Source organism: Balaenoptera physalus, assembly GCF_965194825.1.
Source record: "Balaenoptera physalus genome assembly, chromosome: 10".
Lineage (NCBI taxonomy): Eukaryota > Metazoa > Chordata > Mammalia > Artiodactyla > Balaenopteridae > Balaenoptera > Balaenoptera physalus.
In genome coordinates, this window is record NC_138889.1 from 99,215,308 (window position 1) to 99,234,261 (window position 18,954).

Below are 18,954 nucleotides of genomic sequence, written 5' to 3' on the forward strand. Positions count from 1 at the left end.
TATACTGTTCTCCAGTTTCCACATCCAACAAAATTACTGAGGTGCAGGGCCAAAAGAGAAGAGGACATTGTACTGAACATAAGATACGTCCCCTTTTTTTTTTTTTTTAAATAGACAATTTTTTTTATTGTAGCCTGCTTTTCATTTTTTTTTTTTTTCACTGAAGTATAGTTGATATACAATATATATAAGTGTACAATATAGTGATTCACAATTTGTAGAGGTTATATTCCATTTAAAGTTATTATAAAATATTTGCTATATTCCCCGTGTTGTACAATATATTCTTGTAGCTTATTTTATACCTAAGAGTTTGTACCTCTTAATTCCCACTCCTATATTGCCCCTCCTCCTTCCCTCCTCCCACTGGTAACCACTAGTTTGTTCTCTGTATCTGTGATAGACTTAATTTTTTAAAGCAATTTTAAGTTCACAGTAAAACTAAGTGGAAAGGGACTTCCCTGGTGGCGCAGTGGTTAAGAATTCTCCTGCCAATGCAGGGGACACAGGTTCGAGCCCTGGTCCGGGAAGATCCCACATGCCACAGAGCAACTAAGCCCGTGCGCCACAGCTACTGAGCCTGCGCTCTAGAGCCCACAAGCCACAATGACTGAGCCCGTGAGCCACAACTACTGAGCCCATGAGCCACAACTACTGAGCCCACGAGCCACAACTACTGAGCCCACACGCCACAACTACTGAAGCCCGCACGCCCAGAGCCCGTGCTCCACAACAAGAGAAGCCACTGCAATGAGAAGCCCGTGAACTGCAGCAAAGAGTAGCCCCTGCTTGCCGCAACTAGAGAAAGTCCACGCCCAGCAACAAAGACCCAATGCAAACAAAAATCAATCAATCAATCAATTTATTTTAAAAAGACAATGATGATATAATCACTGCACACCTATTAAAACAGCTAAAAAAAAAAAAACTGAGTGGAAAGTACAGAGAATTCCCACATAGCCCCTGCTCCCCCACCCACAGTCTCCCTATCAGCAGTCCATCAGAACGGAACATTTGCTAAAACTGATGAACCTACATTGGCACATCATTATCACCCCAAATCCATAGTTTACACTAGAGTTCACTCTTCTTTTAAAAACTGAAGGATAGTTTATTTACAATGTTGTGTTAGTCTCTGGTGTACAGCAAAGTGATTCGGATATACATATATATACATATTCTTTTTCATATCCTTTTCCATTATAGGTTATTACAAGATATTGAGTATAGTTCCCTGTGCTCTACAGTAGGACCTTGTTGTCATCTATTTTATATATAGTATTTGAATCTGCTAATCCCAAGCCCCTAATTAATCACCCCCTTTCCCCTTTGACAACCATAAGTTTGTTTTCTATGCCTGCGAGCCTGCTTCTGTTTTGTAAATAAATTCATTTGTATTTTTTTTTTTAGATTCCACATATAAGTGATACCATATGATATTTGTCTTCGTCTGACTTAGTTCACTTAGCATGATAATCTCTAGGTCCATCCACGTTGCTGCAAATCATATCATTTCATTCTTTTTTATGGCTGAGTAATATTCCATTATATATATATATATATATATATATATATACACATGTGTGTGTGTGTGTGTGTGTGTATGTATATATATATATATATATATATATTTATACACCACATCTTTTTTATCCATTCATCTGTCAATGGACATTTAGGCTACTTCCACAACTTTTTGGTTATTGTAAATAGTGCTGCTATGAACACTGTGGTGCATTATCTTTTCAAATTAGAGTTTTCTCTGGATATATGCCCAGGACTGGGATTCCTGGATCATATCGTAGCTCTATTTTTAGTTTCTTATGGAACCTCCATACTGTTCTCAATAGTGGTTGCACCAATTTACATTTCTACTAACAGTGTAGGAGTGTTTAGGGTTCACTCTTAATGTTGTACATTCTATGGATTTTGACAAATGTACAATGACATGTATCCACCACTGCAGTATCACATGGAATAGTTTCATTGCCTAAAAATCCTCTGTGCTCTGTGTATTCATCTCTCCCTTGCCCAACCTCTGGCATCCACTGATCATTTAACTGTCTCTATAATTCTGCCTTTTCCAGAATGACATATGTTGGCATCATACAGTGGCCTTTTCAAATTGGCTTCTTTCACTTAGAAATACATATTTGTTCTTCCATGTCTTTTCATGGCTTGATAGCTCATTCTTTTTACCCCTGTATAATATTCCATTGTCTGAATATACCACAGTAGTCTCGATTTTTAGATACAGTCTAATGCGGCAGCTGGTGAGTTCTACAATGATTACAATAAAAACAGCAGCAATAATATCAAATAGATATTACCTGCCAGGTAAGACACTAAGGATCTGAGCACCTAAGTGACTTGACCTAGGTCTCAAGTTATGGGCAGAGTCAGACTTAGAAGTTCTAGTTCCTGGTATCTAATTTCTTATCTCTCCCCTCCCCCCATTATTTTACTTGCTGGTAAGGACTTGAAGCTCTCTCTATATACTGTATAATATGGCAAGCCACAAAAGCACCTAGTAAAAAACCTTTAAAAAAAAATACCCCCTCCTCCACACCATTCTGCTTTTAGGAAAAATATGTAGAGAGGCAGTATAGTGCAGCAAAAAATAATACAAACGGTCAAGAAATCTGGGTTCTGGTCACATATCTGTCACTACACTAGCTTTGTGACCTTGAGTAAGTTATTTACCTGATCTTGGTCTCAGTTTCTCCACTCAGTCTTCAATATTCTCTTCTGTTAAAATTCTGTGAATCTCTAAATAACAAGAATACAATCTCTTGATCTTTACTTTCCACCTCTATAAGCACAGTACACAGAAAACTACTAACGCTCACAATGATGATATTGACACACTACAAAGAAGCTAAATCATTAAAGAATAGTTTCATTCAGGGATTAAAACTTCACATGGGGCTTCCCTGGTGGCGCAGTAGTTGAGAATCTGCCTGCCAATGCAGGGGACACGGGTTCGAGCCCTGGTCTGGGAAGATCCCGCATGCCGCAGTGCAGCTAGGCCCGTGAGCCACAGTTACTGAGCCTGCGTGTCTGGAGCCTGTGCTCCGCAACAAGAGAGGCCGCGACAGTGAGAGGCCCGCACACCGCGATGAAGAGTGGCCCCCGCTTGCCACAACTAGAGGAAGCCCTCGCACAGAAACGAAGACCCAACACAGCCATAAATAAATTAATTAATTAAAAAAACAAAAAAAACAAAAAAACTTCACATGAACAGTGGTCAAGCAGGTAATGCATGTGAATGAAGCAGGCCAGCTATGAGACAATAGAGAATGATGGGAACTAAAGTCAACTGGGGAGGGAATGACCTGTCTAAAGGCACTAATGTAAGAATTGCTTTTAACATTGTTAAAATATCTTTGTTACTTAGATTAAGCCCGTGGGTTACCAGTTTTCAACCTCTAGGCAGTAACTACATTCACTGAACTGTAGCTCCTAGGAGAGGAATCAGTCATCACTTAGGAATTTTTTCAACAATAAAAGGTGAGTCAAAAAAGAATTTCAGATAACCAGAAAATTCAGATGGCTTTCCTGTTAAGCAAAATCTTAGCATTGTTAAACAGCTGGGTTGTGACTTTAGTGGGAAGAAGCACAGACGTAAAAGCAAGTGATAAATGGGTATTAAGAAAAATATGGTAAGATAAAATATCTTAAGATATGAGAGACAACAATATACAAAATATAAAAGAATAAAAAATTTAGTAACATGTTCCATAATTGTGCCAATTTTATCCAAATAGCTTAAAGTACCTTACAGACAATTTAACCTCCTCCCATCATGTAACACCGATGCAAGAATGAGCTGGAATCAGTTTCTCTACCACCGAACCGTAGCTGTCCCTAGGGCTGAAGAAAGCAGCTGTTTAAACAGCCACACTGTAGAGGTCAGAAAAATGAAAACTACCTTGTTGAAGCTGTCCAGGGAATTATAGTAAGCAAAACATAATCATCAGACTTGGAATCCAACCAGAACACTGGAAACAACTCCTACACTTAACTGGTTCTTGTTTCTGAGTACTGGGGATTTTTCAAAATCACTTAGTTTACATGATTAAGGAAAAGGAACTTATGTTATAAACATATGTATTCATTAATAATTTTTCAAGAATCTTACTTTCTGAGTGAACCCTAAATGAAAAATGATGATACCATTTTCACAAACATTTCCTTATAGTGTGATTTTTTTAGTTTAAACAATCATACGTTTATATAGCACTTTATAGTTGTAAATTTTCACACCCTCTTATCAAATAAGATTCTCACGACTACATGGGGTGAATTAAGGCAACTGTCTTTGATTCAGACAGGGAAACGGAGGTGACTGACGACTAACCAAAAGTTATGCAGTTACCTAACAGTAAAAAGGGCACTAGAATATGGAATCCCTCTCCTCTGGAAAACTAGTCTGTTTTTCTTTTGTGCTTAGTCTAGTTTCACTTGCTCATAGGGTTCCTGCTATGTGCAGAGGGCTCGCACCCGGCACTCCTCACCAAAGCTCCCAGTGCGAAAAGCTGGAAAACTAGTCTGAATGAAGCTCTGTTCACTGAACAAAGAGCTGGAGCTCATTTGTCTGAGCCAATACTTCTGGGGCCAATAGGAGGTTGGATGATATCCAAGTGGACTGACTAAATGTAGAGTATACTGGTGTGGGGAGCTTGGCCAGGGGGAGAGATGTCCTTTGTTGGACATCCGTCTCTAGATATAGTTAACTGTCGGGAAACAAAGACAGGCTGTCAAAAGCCAAGGAAGAAGAATAACCTGTGCAACAAACTGAAGGGGCCAAGCAGGAGAGAAGCCTGAGGATGCGGTCAAGGTAGGAATTGGGACAGCCAGAGATGAAGCATGGATGGCTCGAGAGATGGGTCTGGAGCAAATTATACCAAGAGTGACCATCCTAAGACAAATTTCCTATAGGCTCTGAGCACCAGAAGGGCTGAGAATGTTCTTAAAGGGATTGGGCAGTGCTGGAAAACTTGCTCCAAAATGCCAGAGAGACTGTATTTCTATCATCAAAGATATTCTCTCTGACAGCTGAGGAGGGATACACACGCTGGAGCCAACACAACAAGAATGATACACTTCCTCATCTATGGAGTATGATGGACAATTTTAAGATTCTGTTGCTAACCTTCTACCTTAAGCCAAAAACTTCAATTCTGGAACAATGACTTCAATTTAATAAATGTAATGGATGCTGGCAACATTTAGACTGGTAAAATAGTGGGTTCCAGTATTTAAGGGAGTAAATCACAGCAAACTTTACATACCAGCCACTAATATAGAGCTGGATTTAAAATTTTATTCACTAACAGATTTATCCTACTGCCATAAAAACTATACAGCTATTTTGCTTTTAAAATAGAGCACAGATGAGCAAAACCCATATGCAAAGGGGCTGGGGAAATAACATTATAAACCACACAGCGAGGTTTTAAAATCAGCCTCCCTGCTTTCAGAGCCGCTGCTAGGAATCCTGGCTGCCCCTCTCTCACCACCACGCAAGACCAGGGCTCAGTCAACAAGACTGCCGTGCGAGTGACACGGCCATCACTTCTGCTTAGTCTCCACAGGCCTAATGTATGTGATGCTGAATTTACTTATCTCAGTAGGCTGCACAGGCTCACCAGGAACGGTTATATTTTAGACTTTGTAAGAAAAAGATGTCAGGGGTTTTGTTGTTGTGGCATCATTCTGCAACACCTTATTTCAACTCTGTGCTGAGCTGGCAAAAGCACTCAATCAACCCGGCTCCATAATCCAGCTCCACTTACCCTTCAGATGTTCCAGTAGCAGGATGAATTCGCAATACTCACTGGCAACATGACATACTAGTACACAGATTTGTCCACTCATCACACCCTTTGAATGTCTCCTTGGTCCTTCTCTGTCCTTGTACCTCCGAGCTGTCATTTTCCTTTCTAAATATTTCCTGTGATATTTTCATCCAAAGGAACTAAGGATCTAACTCCATCTCGAGCCCACCGAAATGTGTGTAAGAACAATCTGTGCAATATGGACATCCCGGGAGAAAAAACCCATCAGACGGTATTTGGGCTTTCTACAGCCTACTCTGCTTAGATGCTGAGAATGAGAAGAGACGGTTGTTTCCATCCCCTTTAAAAGAACCCAGTTTATTTAAGGGTGGCTGTAAGGGCAAGCACGACAGATCTGCTTGGAGAAAGCAAGGGTATCTGTCGTCTGATGGATACAGTAGAATGGACCTACTCGTATGCAGGCTGTCAGCCTTGCCACTAATCAGAAGGGGGAAAGCATCTTTAGGAAAAGAAAATGGAACAAATTGAGTGGAAAAGAAGAAGTGACACAAAAGCACAATGTTTAACAAGCAGCTTTTCTTGATGGTTGAAGGTGCTCCTTTCCTGAGACTTCTTGTAATAGGAAGGAATCATTCCTGCACAGGGGTGCATACCTATACTTCACAGGGTGTTTGTTTGTGTGACAGTTATACTGTCATAATTTTAGATGGTTAAACCTCTGCTCCAGGGTTTATAAAAGATCAGAGCACTTGTCACTCTTGGTACAGGTAGAGTGAGATAGAGTAGTTGAGCAGTTCATTTTTCTTTATAATTACACTCCATTAACCTTCCACATGAGAGCTCCCCTGTGCCTTCATACCAGCAGCACCAACTGGCTGCATTTGATAAGGCTCTACAGAGTCTGCAAGACCAGCACATGTAACAAAAGGAACACTTTAATACTGCAGACTTAAGCAGAAGCTGAATGCAGCTCTGCAGCTCCTCTACTTATTGGCACACATATTCAGCTCAATTATACATGTGTAGACAAAAACAAACCAAAACCGTAAAGTCTTGAAACCAGCAAACAGATGATGGGAGCTTATTCAAACCAAAAGTGATTCAAAATCTTCTGATAATCTTTACAATATTAAAACCCCAAACTTATTACTATTTTTCTAACCTTTGATAATGTGGCATCCTATAAGAAATGTACTCAATATACTAAAGCTTACAGGGTGACACAATCACTGGGTGATCTGTATTACAATTAGATCACTTTGGTGTCTGCAAGCTGCATGTTGTGAAGGTAATTTACTCAAGTATTTCTCCTTAGGTATCTCTCAGTAACTCATTAAAAAAATTGGTTAAGAACTAGCACTAAGTCCATCCTTATCCTCCTTGACAGTGCACGTATAACTGATTTCCCTTTTCCCTTGAGAGAGAGAGAGAAAAAGAGACCTATCCCATTAATAACGCATTCTCCTGCAGTTCTTAATGCAGTGCCCTGAACGCTTCTTTCCATCCGTAGATTAGTGCTCCTACCCTGAGCAAAGACCAGGTGGTACATGCTTGAGCAGATAAAACGAAAGCCAGTTTGGGAAATAGGTGCTGGCACAATTCATCTTGAATAGGTTCCCAATTATTGGGGAAACAAAAAGCAGCCAAATTTATACCTCTGCTCTAACCAATGGCATCCACAGCCCTCACAGCATCTCAGAATAAGGTTTCCACCATTGTAGTTTGTGTTTTTGGATACATCCCTAACCACAGTGACCTAAGGAAGGTCGACAGGTACCTTGACAATGTTACTCACTACTAACTCGCTTTCTTTGGCAAATGTATGCACTGAGAGTGTTGGTCTATGGTAAGTGTAATCTGACCATCAGAAAATTTAAGTACAAGAATTCAGTGGTACAGGATTTTCTTCATCAAATGTTACATTTAAAACACTTTTCTAGAGATATAAACTACAGCAAAACCTTGTTTTTGAAAATTAATGAGATACTTAGTACTTCTGAAAGTATCTGGCAGAGAAATGATTGTTTGCATTTACATTTTGAAGATGGATGACTGGATGTGGGAATTCCACTACACTCCTTTTTTTTTTTTAATGCTTTACATATGAAACTGAAGGATTTTTCCACTAGTATTTTTCTTTTGCTTGATACCATTACAAACTCACGTTACTTTATGTTTGTATGACACTTACCACCATGGTATCCTTTTTAAAAAATTCTCTTCTTAACCCAAATATCAGCTTTGTCTTGCAACTAAATAGTTCATAATTCTTTAAAACCCAGTATCAAAGACATAATTTTAAGATTTTCTTGCTGCATATTACATGCTGAAGCATTCAGTATAATAATGCTGAATGACCAAATGCCAAAAGATAAAGCCAGCCCGTGCCTATAGGAACCAGCTCCTGAAAATGTTGGGTTTCAATGTCCAGATCCAGTGACAGATTTCTCTTCTGCCTAATGATGCATATTTTTCACTTCCTAATGAGTAGAATTTCTTTCACTAAGTACTTATTTTTCAGTTTTAAGAGTGGTAGATGTTAAAATTCCATTCTCTATAACCATGTCAAGAATCAGGCAAAAGCCAATGTACCTGCTCCGGACCTGTGGCTCTGACTCATTGTTGGGCCATCTGTTTATGCGTGCTGCTTGTCTCACAGTGCAAATCAACCTGCTGCTGGGCAGACCTGCCTCATGCAGCAAACTCATTCTGCAATTTCAACCTCCCTCACCAGCAATCGGTCCTCTTGTCGGAATCTAAAACTACCACTTCAATCAACTAGAGTCAGACCTTACTCTACTGCTCTTGTACCAAAAAATGATACACCACAGGCCCATGTGCAAACAGGTCATCTCTGAACACTGAGCTCATGAGGAAGACGGCAACAGTTTTGCTCCTATCAAAACATTTTAGTACCATCAGCAGCAATCAGCCTGCTACCCAGAAATATACATGTACTACTGTGGACAGGCTAAAAAGATTACTGAATCCCAGAGGACAAGAGTATGAACTACAAATACAAACCATTCTGGTCTTCTTTGTTTTAAAGATTGACAACTTATCCAGAGATGGGTTTCCATCTGTGTGATTAGCACACAAATTTAAAGCAGCATTAGAAAAGGTTCTCAGAACATCCTTTGAATCATCCACAACTATCAATTTGCTTGCTGTTTTGCATGCACTTTGCTAATCATTCTTTCATCTTAGATTTAAAAGGATGTCAGGGCCATAATAGGTTGTATAAGGTTTGAAGACATTATTTATTGAATATATCTACAGAGTATGTATTAGATTTTGAGGTATAATATTAAAAAGTTAAATTCTTTAAGAAGTTTATATAGCTATTTCAGGAAACAGAAGATGTGTATGTCAAAGAACTATAACATTTCTTATAGATTATTAAAAGAAAGTACACAATTACCAGAACTAGCTAACAGTCAAATTATAGATGTTAAAGACTTTAATGTTTTCCTTTTGAAAACAGTAGACTTAAAACTGACCAAAAACTCACCAACTACAATTGTCTAATGATTTTTTAATCCAACCCTTCTGGAACATTTCTATTAGGATATATAAACTTACAGGTCAGATTTTCATTGTTTGTTTCATAGAGGTCACTATGTGTGTTATTTTCTAAATGCAAAACCTATGTTAAAACAAGAATTTAACACTCTAAACTTTGAGTAATGCCACATCAATAGTTCAATAAATCTTAACCATCAAACCTAGACATTTTGCTAATACAACTGAAATAGCACACTGGAACTTATTAGCTGCTTTAAAAGCAGAAACATCATAGAAGTCATGTATAGTTCTGGTAGGGAAGCTGAAGGGAACGTGGAAGTTGAAAAACCATCAAAGTCAAGACAAGCATTCTGTGACTACCAGGGTGGTGAAAATGGGGCAGTGTTTTAGAATTACGTTTTAGAATCAGGGCTCTACAATGTTTTAGAATGGCTAATGATATGGCCATTAGAACTTCCATATCAACAAACTTCTTTTCCAATGAATTACTGCCATGTACTTAACCAATGGGCCCATAGGTTCTAATGAGATAAAACCACGTTCACCTGACCTGAAAAATAAATGAGACTAATAATGAAAGCCACAGTTGTAGTAGCTAATCAGTGCTTCCACCACGTGTCCCACAGCTTCAACAGAACAGCTAATAACACAGGGAAGAAAACAAAAACATTGCTAGCTAACACTGCATTTTTGTACAAGAAAAGAGCAGGAAGGGGATTAGCTGCATCCTTTTTTTTCCCCCTGATGCTTACATTTTAAAAATTCCATTAGCGTCTTGCCAGATTTTCAAGAGAAAAACTGCATGCATCAGAGTTAACTGGTAAGATAGGCCATGGGAGAATAAAACCAATAAGAAACCTTTCTGTTCTGCACTTCACGGGGCTGTCACTCGTACTAGAAAAACGTCACTTTGAAGCCCTGTTTGCATTCCATTTTTAACTAGAGGGAAGAGGATGGAGGTCTTTGGTTTCTATGACAACCCAGATGGGCCATAATACAAGATACTTACAAATGTTCAATTGCAGGGATGCCAAATCAAATTAAGGCAGAGTTAGCACTACTTCATAAAAACTAGATGGAGGAGAAAACAAAATACTTATGGCAAAATGATGCCATTTCTAGAAGTGGTTCTGAAAGATTTCATGAGGAAATATAAGAAAAAGAGTGGCTATTTTTAGTAAAAACAAATAAAATGGCAAAACTAATATATAAAAATAAAGCTCCAATTTACATGAGTAAATGTTTTCATTAAATTTGACTACTGGAAAATTACTACCTCACTTAATGTTTAAAAAAATTCCTCTAAAACAACATGAATTTCATTAGTGATTTAAATCATTACAATCTGGCACACTGGCTGGGCTTTAATGGTAAGTTGAGCTCCTTTGAGCAACTTTTTCCTTTGCTTCATCCTTAAGATCTGTTTCTATATTTGGCTTTCATAAGTAGGGTACTTAGTCCTCAAAATAAATGTGGAATGGCTAATGTTTCAGAAAGGAACTAATTTGTAACTTGTACTTACTATAACTTGTGAAATTTATTAACTTTCCAATAGAATACAAGAGTAATCTACTAAATCCCTTTCCATTTATAAATTATGATTCCCCAGCAAACACTTCTAGCTTTTAAAAGCACTATTCTGAAAAAAAGGTATTCATATGTGGCCCTCTTCATTTGAGGGGAAATATGAAATGCTTCATATTCAATCCTAGTAAGTGATCTGATTTAGATCATGATCTTACCAATGGGGCTACATCTTTAACGCCTTTAACATCATAATGAAGAACTATGGACCTGGCTTCCCAAAATGCTGTAAGTGCAAGAATGTACACAAACACATACTGCACACATTTCAGGGAGTTTACAGCCCCACCTTCACCCCGAACAGCCTCCAAGAGCTAGTTCACATCCTTATTCAGGTCCTTTCTGCCCCAAAGCCAAAATCACATGCTTGTAATAATGGAAGTCCCCCAAACAAACAAACAAAAAAACACTTAATGTTTTCAACAATAAATACACTGATGGTACATTTTTACTGAAAACACAGGCCATATAAAGTGAATTCAAATAAAATGCATTAGTTTATGGACTTCCCTCGTGGTCCAGTGGTTAAAACTCCACGCTCCCAATGCAGGGGGCCCAGTTTCCGTCCCTGGTTGGGGAACTAAGATCCCACATACCATAACTAAGCCCGCGTGCCGCAACTAGAGAGCCCGCGCACAGCGACTAGAGAGCCAGCGCACCGCAAGGAAGACCCAGCACAGCCTAAATAATTAATTAATTAATTTTTTAAAAAATAAAGTGCATTAGTTTAATAAATATGTATCTGCTGCAAAAATTTTACTAAAGCTTGAATACTATAGTTCCAACTCTTTGGGACTTGCAATACCAGGTAAGTTTGTTTCGTGCCTTTTTCTTCTCCCCCAAAAGGCATAAACCCATTTAAAATTATTTTGAGAGATTCTGAGATAAAAGAAGGTTGTAGAAACAGGACTAGAACAAGTTTCTTGGTAGAACCTTTTAAAAACTCAGATGTTTCTTGTTTTGAAAGAAAATCTGTGTATGAAGAGTTCCATTTAAACAAAAATAGCCCTGAAAACACTGTACCTACTGTACTGTACAAGGGAAGAGCTTGGGTTGAAGGCTAAAACAACTTTACCAACCAGGATGTTGGTTTTCCTTCCACCCCATCTATATGACTCTGGTCATCACTCAGCCTCTCTTTAATATTAGTAGCCTCTGTGACAAAATTAGGATAATACCTATATATCCCCCACCCCACTCAAAGAAAAAAGAGAAAAAAACTTAAAAATAAAATTAGAGTTATAAAACACTCAGTATTCCTAGCACTGATAATGACACTAAATAATAAACTGATAGTCTAAAAACGCTGATGAACTTGATTTTTAAAACACCATAACGCTGCCCGCTGCCCATTATTATGATGACATTTTCACAAAGGGCAGTGAGAAAAGGCTGTAATTCTCACTAGGATGATGACTAGTACTTACAGAAGATTAAAAATAAGAATGATATATTATGTATAACAGAAACAAAGATGGAAATATACGCTTGGCTCAGGACACTATGGAGAACATGATATTTAATTTGAAAGGTACTGTCAAGGCCTTGCACACAGGCCCATACAAGTGCCTTAGACTCTGTGGATACTTGCCCTTCATCAATTGCTTCCTATACCAGGATTTCCTTTTTAACTGTTGCAACCTAATATTCTTCACCCAGGCAACCACAAGCCTATTTTGGAAAGGTTCCCTATTTCAGAAGCCTCAGTGCTATTTCCATTTGGAAACACATCTTTATGGAAATATGTATCATCCCCAGAACTAAAATGCTTAGATATATTAAGTTTCAGCTGTAAGTGATATTTTTAGAAAAGTGGTAATTTCAGAATCTCTACTTCAAAATTACAGAGTTGGGGTTTTTTTTAATGGAGTCACGAAGTAGAAAATTAAAAAGATATACCAATGCTTAAAGTCCTCTCCTCTCTTTTTCTAGTCCCATTTTACTTAAAAATTTTAAAACTTTATTTTCCTTAAATTTTAAAAATCACCAAATTATGCATACTAGTAAGAAATTTAATCAGATATTCATCTTCATAAAAACCAAATAACTCAATGAAAAAGAGCTCCTAACAACAGTCAGTGTTCTCAGAAATGGTCTGACATTATGGATGGTGCTGCTGTACAACACAGTGAATCAATCTGAGATGGCTTGTATACAGCAAACAAATTCATACTTTTGACCAAAGGAAAAGGATTTCACTTTCAATACATAAGAAATAAAAAACCAATATGTTATATGCCCATTACACTTCAATTAAAAAACTACGCAAATATCAAATCATTACGTCATACACCTGAAATACTGCTGTATGTCAATTATACTTCAATGAAAAAAAAAGAAGAAAGAAGAGACATGGGGGTGGGGGCAGAGAAGAGAAGGAAGTCCTTGTTCTAAGATTGTATTAAAAGCTACTTAAAACATGTAAGTGAGGATACTTCATGAACTAAAATATTTGATCAGTGGCTAACAGAACATCCTGTATCCTTTTCTTCAACGTAACAGTTTTAAAGAACTGTGCTCATTTGACCTCTTATCCAACAGAAACTCATTTTCCTTCATATTGGTTTGCACAGCATAGGAGTATTTATTTTGTTATAGTAATTAAGTTTTACTGTGGATGAGTGCTATATCCTGCCAGCACTGGATAGCATACCACTAAACTGTCTCCTCAAGACAAAGGACTTATCACCCAAAGATCTGTTTGCAAAATAGACTTAATGCCCCCTGAAAAGATGATCTTTCCCTCTCATTCACTATACTCATATACCGGCATACACTCAAATTTTATTCCTCTTCTTACGTCTACTCCCAAAGAAAAAACACAGCATGTAGATAAGCTCCAACTGTCATGCGACACTATTTACTCTTCCCCTCTACAACAGTATTTCTCTGTCATCAGAAACTTCTCTGGGTACAGAAAATGAGATTATGCAGTTAAATTTTAATACATGCCTGTATGACACCTGTAAATACAAACATGTGCATAAGGTGTGATTAGAAAGAAATGAACTTTTAATTTTCAGAAGTCACCAAAAAAAAAAAATCAGTCACAATGTAGTTATGCCTTGCATATACTAAATTACCTTCGGCAGTTGCTATTTTTTGGTTAAAGCTTCCTAAGATCATAAGAAAAAGTAAAACCCTCATTTGAGATACTAATTTGATTAATGGGCACCACGTACTCAGATCTTCCTGTTCTGATTTATAAAACATGTTATTTTGTCCACTGACAGACAAATGGATAAAGAAGATGTGGTATATATAACCCACGGTAATCTACAGATTCAATGCAGTCCTTATCAAACTACCAATGGCATTTTTTATAGATCTAGAACAAAAAAATCTTAAAATCTGTATGGAAACACAAAAGACCCCAAATAGCCAAAGCAATCTTGATAAAGAAAAACAGAGCTGGAGGAATCAGGTTCCCTGGCTTCAGACTATACTATAAAACTACATTAATCAAAACAGTATGGTACTGGCACAAAAACAGACATATAGGTCAATGGAATAGGAGAGAAAGCCCAGAAGTAAACCCAGGTACCTACTGTCAATTAATCTACAACAAAGGAGGCAGGAATACACAATGGAGAAAATAAAGTCTCTTCAATAAATGGTGCTGGGAAAACTGGACAGCTATTACATGTAAAAGAATGAAATTAGAACATTCTCTAACACCATACACAAAAACAAACTCAAAATGGATTAAAGACCTAAATGTAAGACCAGATACTATAAAATTCTTAGAGGAAAACATATGCAGAACATTCTTTGACATAAATTGCAGCAGTATCTTTTTGTATCCACCACCTAGAGTAATGAAAATAAAAACAAAACAAAACAAAAAAACAAATGGGACCTAATCAAACTTAAAAACTTTTGCACAGCAAAGGAAACCATAAACAAAACGGAAAGACAACCCACAGAATTGGAGAAAATATTTCCAAACGATGCAACCAACAAGGGATTAATCTCCAAAATATACAAACAGCTCATGTAGCTCAATATCAAAAAAACAAACAACTCAATCAAAAAATAGGCAGAAGATCTAAATAGACATTTCTCCAAAGAAGACATACAGATGGCCAAAAAGCACATGAAAAGATGCTCAACATCACTAATTATTAGAGAAATGCAAATCGAAACTACAATGAGGTATCACCTCACACCAGTCAGAATGGCCATCATCAAAAAGTCTACAAACAATAAATGCTGGAAAGGGTGTGGAGAAAAGGGAACCCTCCTACACTGTTGGTCGGAACGTATTATTGGTACAGCCACTATGGAGAACAGTATGGAGGTGCCTTAAAAAAACTAAAAATAGAGCTACTGTATGATCCAGCAATCCCACTCCTGGGCATATATCTGGAGAAAACCATACTTTGAAAAGATACATGCACCCCAATGTTCACTGCAGCACTATTTAAAATAGCCAGGATACGGAAGCAACCTAAATGTCCATCAACAGATGAATGGATAAAGAAGATCTGGTACAGATACCATGGAATATTACTCAGCCATAAAAAAGAATGAAATAATGCCATTTGCAGCAACATGAATGGACCTAGAGATTATCATACTAAGTGAAGTAAGTCAGACAGAGAAAGATAAATATCATGTGATATCACTTATATGTGGACTCTAAAAAGTGAACTTATTTATAAAACAGAAACAGACTCAGAAAGCAAACTTATGGTTACCAAAGGGGAATGGTGGGGGGGCGATAAATTAGGAGGTTGGGATTAACATATAAACACTACTATATATAAAACAGATAAGCAACAAGGACCTACTATACAGCACAGGGAACTATACTCAATACTCTGTAATAACCTATATGGGAAAAGAATCTGAAAAAGAATGGATATATGCATATGTATAACTAAATCACTTTGATGTACACCTGAAACTAACACAACACTGTAAATCAACTATACTCCAATATAAAATAAAAATTAAAAAAGGAAGATGTGCTGTATATAAACAATGGAATATTACTCAGCCATAAAAAAGAATGAAATAATGTCATCTGCAGCAACATGGATGGGCCTCAAGATTATCACACTAAGTGAAGTAAGTCAGAAAGAGAAAGACAAATACCATATGATATTACTTATATGTGGAATCTTAAATATGACACAAATGAACATATCTATGAAATAGAAGGAGACTCAGATATAGAGAACAGACTTGTGGTTGCCAACAGGGAGGGAGGGTGGGGGAGGGAAGGATTGGGAGTTTGGGATTAGCAGATGCAGACTATTACATATAGGATGGATAACCAACAAGGTCCTACTGTAGAGCACAGGGAACTATATTCAATATCTTGTGATAAGCCATAATGGAAAAGAATATATATATGTATAACTGAATCACTCTGCTGTACAGCAGAAATTAACACAGCATTGTAAATCAACTATACTTCAATAAAAATTTTTTAAAACCACATTATTCTGACTCTATTGGCGAAAGCCCTTGATTGTTCTCAATTTTTTTATTATAACCAGTGGATAAAACTATCGGCAATCTTTTTACTAAGAAATGTGAACTACCTTACGTTGGAATAGTTACATAAACATTAAGGGAACCATCAGCACCAATCACTTACTCCCCATGAGCGATGAATAAAAGTATAATATTTGTAGCACAATTAAGCCTCTGTGGCTCAAGACGGATCATCCCATCAATTGTGAAACAATTTTATTCTAGCTATATGAATCTGATTATAAAGGAAAAAAATCACTTCTAATGAAATGTGGAACGACTTTTTTGCATGTGAAATGTATTCATCATCACTTCTTTAAAAAAATTTCACGTCAGAACTCTTAAAAACAGAAGAAAACAAAACATATATAGAAAAAAAGCTTAATTATTTATTTGGGGCCTACAAACGACTGTGGAAAAGCACAATTTTTAAACTTTGAAATTGACTAATCTGTAATATAAAATGGTCTTTGTAGATAATAAGTAATTCAAATTCACATAAGAGAGAATTAAAGAATTGGGATGTTTGTTTTATTTTACATTTATGACTGAAGAACCAGAATAGCCCACAAATGAATCATTGTTGATCTAGTCCTTACAAATAAGAACCAAATTATTTAAAATTAAATTTGTTATAAGCTATATGCTTTAAGAAGTATCTGCTTCCCATTTTCAATTGTTTTCCAATGTTTCCAGAAGCCCAAACAAGATTATGATAATAGGGCGATAAACTATGGGGAAAGAGTAAGTTCTGAATCTTTCAGTTGGATATACAATTAGGGCAAAGGCTAAGTCAAAGCTAGAATTAATTAGCACCTAACAAAATACTGTAGTTTATTAGAGTTTTTTAGTTTGAATAAATCTGCCCTCAGCCTTCTGATCTTCCTAGTATTTCCAAATAGCCTCCACAAATCACTCTGTATAAACAGCAAAGAGTCCAAGAGTACACTGCCACTCACCCTGGAAAGATACTCAAATCAGTTCAACTACATAGGAGGCTGTCTGCTTAAGTTAGAGGATGAAGATATCACTTAATGAATTAACGCCATCTAGTGGGATCAGTGAGATTTCAGCTGAATCTGGTTTACTCCAGGTTACTACAATCTATTATTCAATTGGTCAAATATCTTGTCTTAAAATATACACTTGTATTAATAAGTGAACTATCTTGAATGCCTAGTGTAAGAATGTGGTAAAGCTGCCTACAATAAAAAAGGCACAAAAATATTTTAAGATCAGCAATCTTTACTTAGAAGGGAATAATATTTCTATTCTCTCCTTCAAAGGCACGAAATATAAACCAACACTTACCAACAATATGTATTTTCAAAGATCAGAAGAAAAGCGAAGTCGAAATCAAAACATTTGGTCAATAAAAAATTGTAAATAACAACGATAACAACTATTATTTATTTATTAGATGCCTAGCATATACCAGGCATGTCACAAAGTTTTCATCTTTAAAGCTATCTCGCAATGTAGTTCTACAGACAAGTCTGTTACAAAAACACTTACATCCAGAGTGACTAATCAAAAAAGTGATCCTTCTTCCCTCTAACCATGATGGGAATAACCCATCTATCAACGCCAGCTTACTATATGCCCAGAAACATGCCAAGAGATGAGGAGGTTCTAAGAGAGGAAGAAGAGTCCTAGCCTTTGAAGGAGCTCAGGCTCAGCTCTGAATCCAAGAATCAGTGGCACTTTACAGAAGATACTTACAACTACCTTTTATCATAGTTTCACTGTTAATTTTATTCACATTAAAAATAAACTGCCAGCGTGAATATTAAATCCATTATGATTTTGATTCACTGACATAATTTAAACCAAAAATTGTTGAGAAAAAGATGTGCACCCTTCATACAGCCCAACAATACAAATATCCATATTTTAATTTCCATTAAATATGATTTACTTTTATCATTTGCAAGTCTTAGGATAATGTTAGACTCTCCCATAAGGTACAGTATCTATCACAACAATCAGCGTTACTAAAGTTATTTACATTCCTAATAGCATATTTGCTTCTACTTCTCTTCGCACTTCTTGGGATTACCATACTCCCAAGGAACTTTAAGTAAAATGTGTTCATTGTTTTTCTACTCACCGGTAGGTGGGAAATAACACAGAGTGACATTCAGATAAGTAACCTGCAAACTATTCCATTTTCTAAGTGGGAATGTTAACTTTAACATTTCCGCATCTTCTCCTACACCGTGTATTTGTTTATACACACACACTCCTACACTCCACCATGTCAAACATTAGACTAATAATATATAATAATGTCCAGTTGATAATTCAATTAAATTTAGCAAGTTTTGTAGAATCTTTAAGGGTATCAAAATTTTCCTCTGTGTGTGTGTGTGTGTGTGTGTGTGTGTCCTTATTAAAGAAAGTACAGAGCAGAGTTCCAAACTATAAAGCATATCCGGGGCGCTATGAACCATACATGGCCTCAGGTCTGAAAAGAATGGCTAAATTTAATCAAAACTCCTCTCTTCATTTCCTGAAAGAGTCAGGAAACGGGTGGCATACATTTCATCTTGACCCAATT

General features: G+C 36.9%; 1 protein-coding gene across 17 annotated transcripts in view; it reads right to left on the reverse strand.

Moving 5' to 3' along the window:
• The window catches only part of PHF21A (PHD finger protein 21A), a 195,265-nt gene that overhangs the window by 66,100 nt on the left and 110,211 nt on the right, over positions 1-18,954 (reverse strand). Inside the window, exon 1 of one of the 17 annotated variants that reach the window (XM_082410759.1) lies at positions 2,704-3,552. The exons of the other annotated variants lie outside the window; for them this stretch is intronic. The gene's annotated coding sequence lies outside the window, so the exon portion shown is untranslated. Of the gene's footprint in view, positions 1-2,703; positions 3,553-18,954 lie in introns of those variants that run through there. 17 annotated transcript variants of the gene reach the window in all.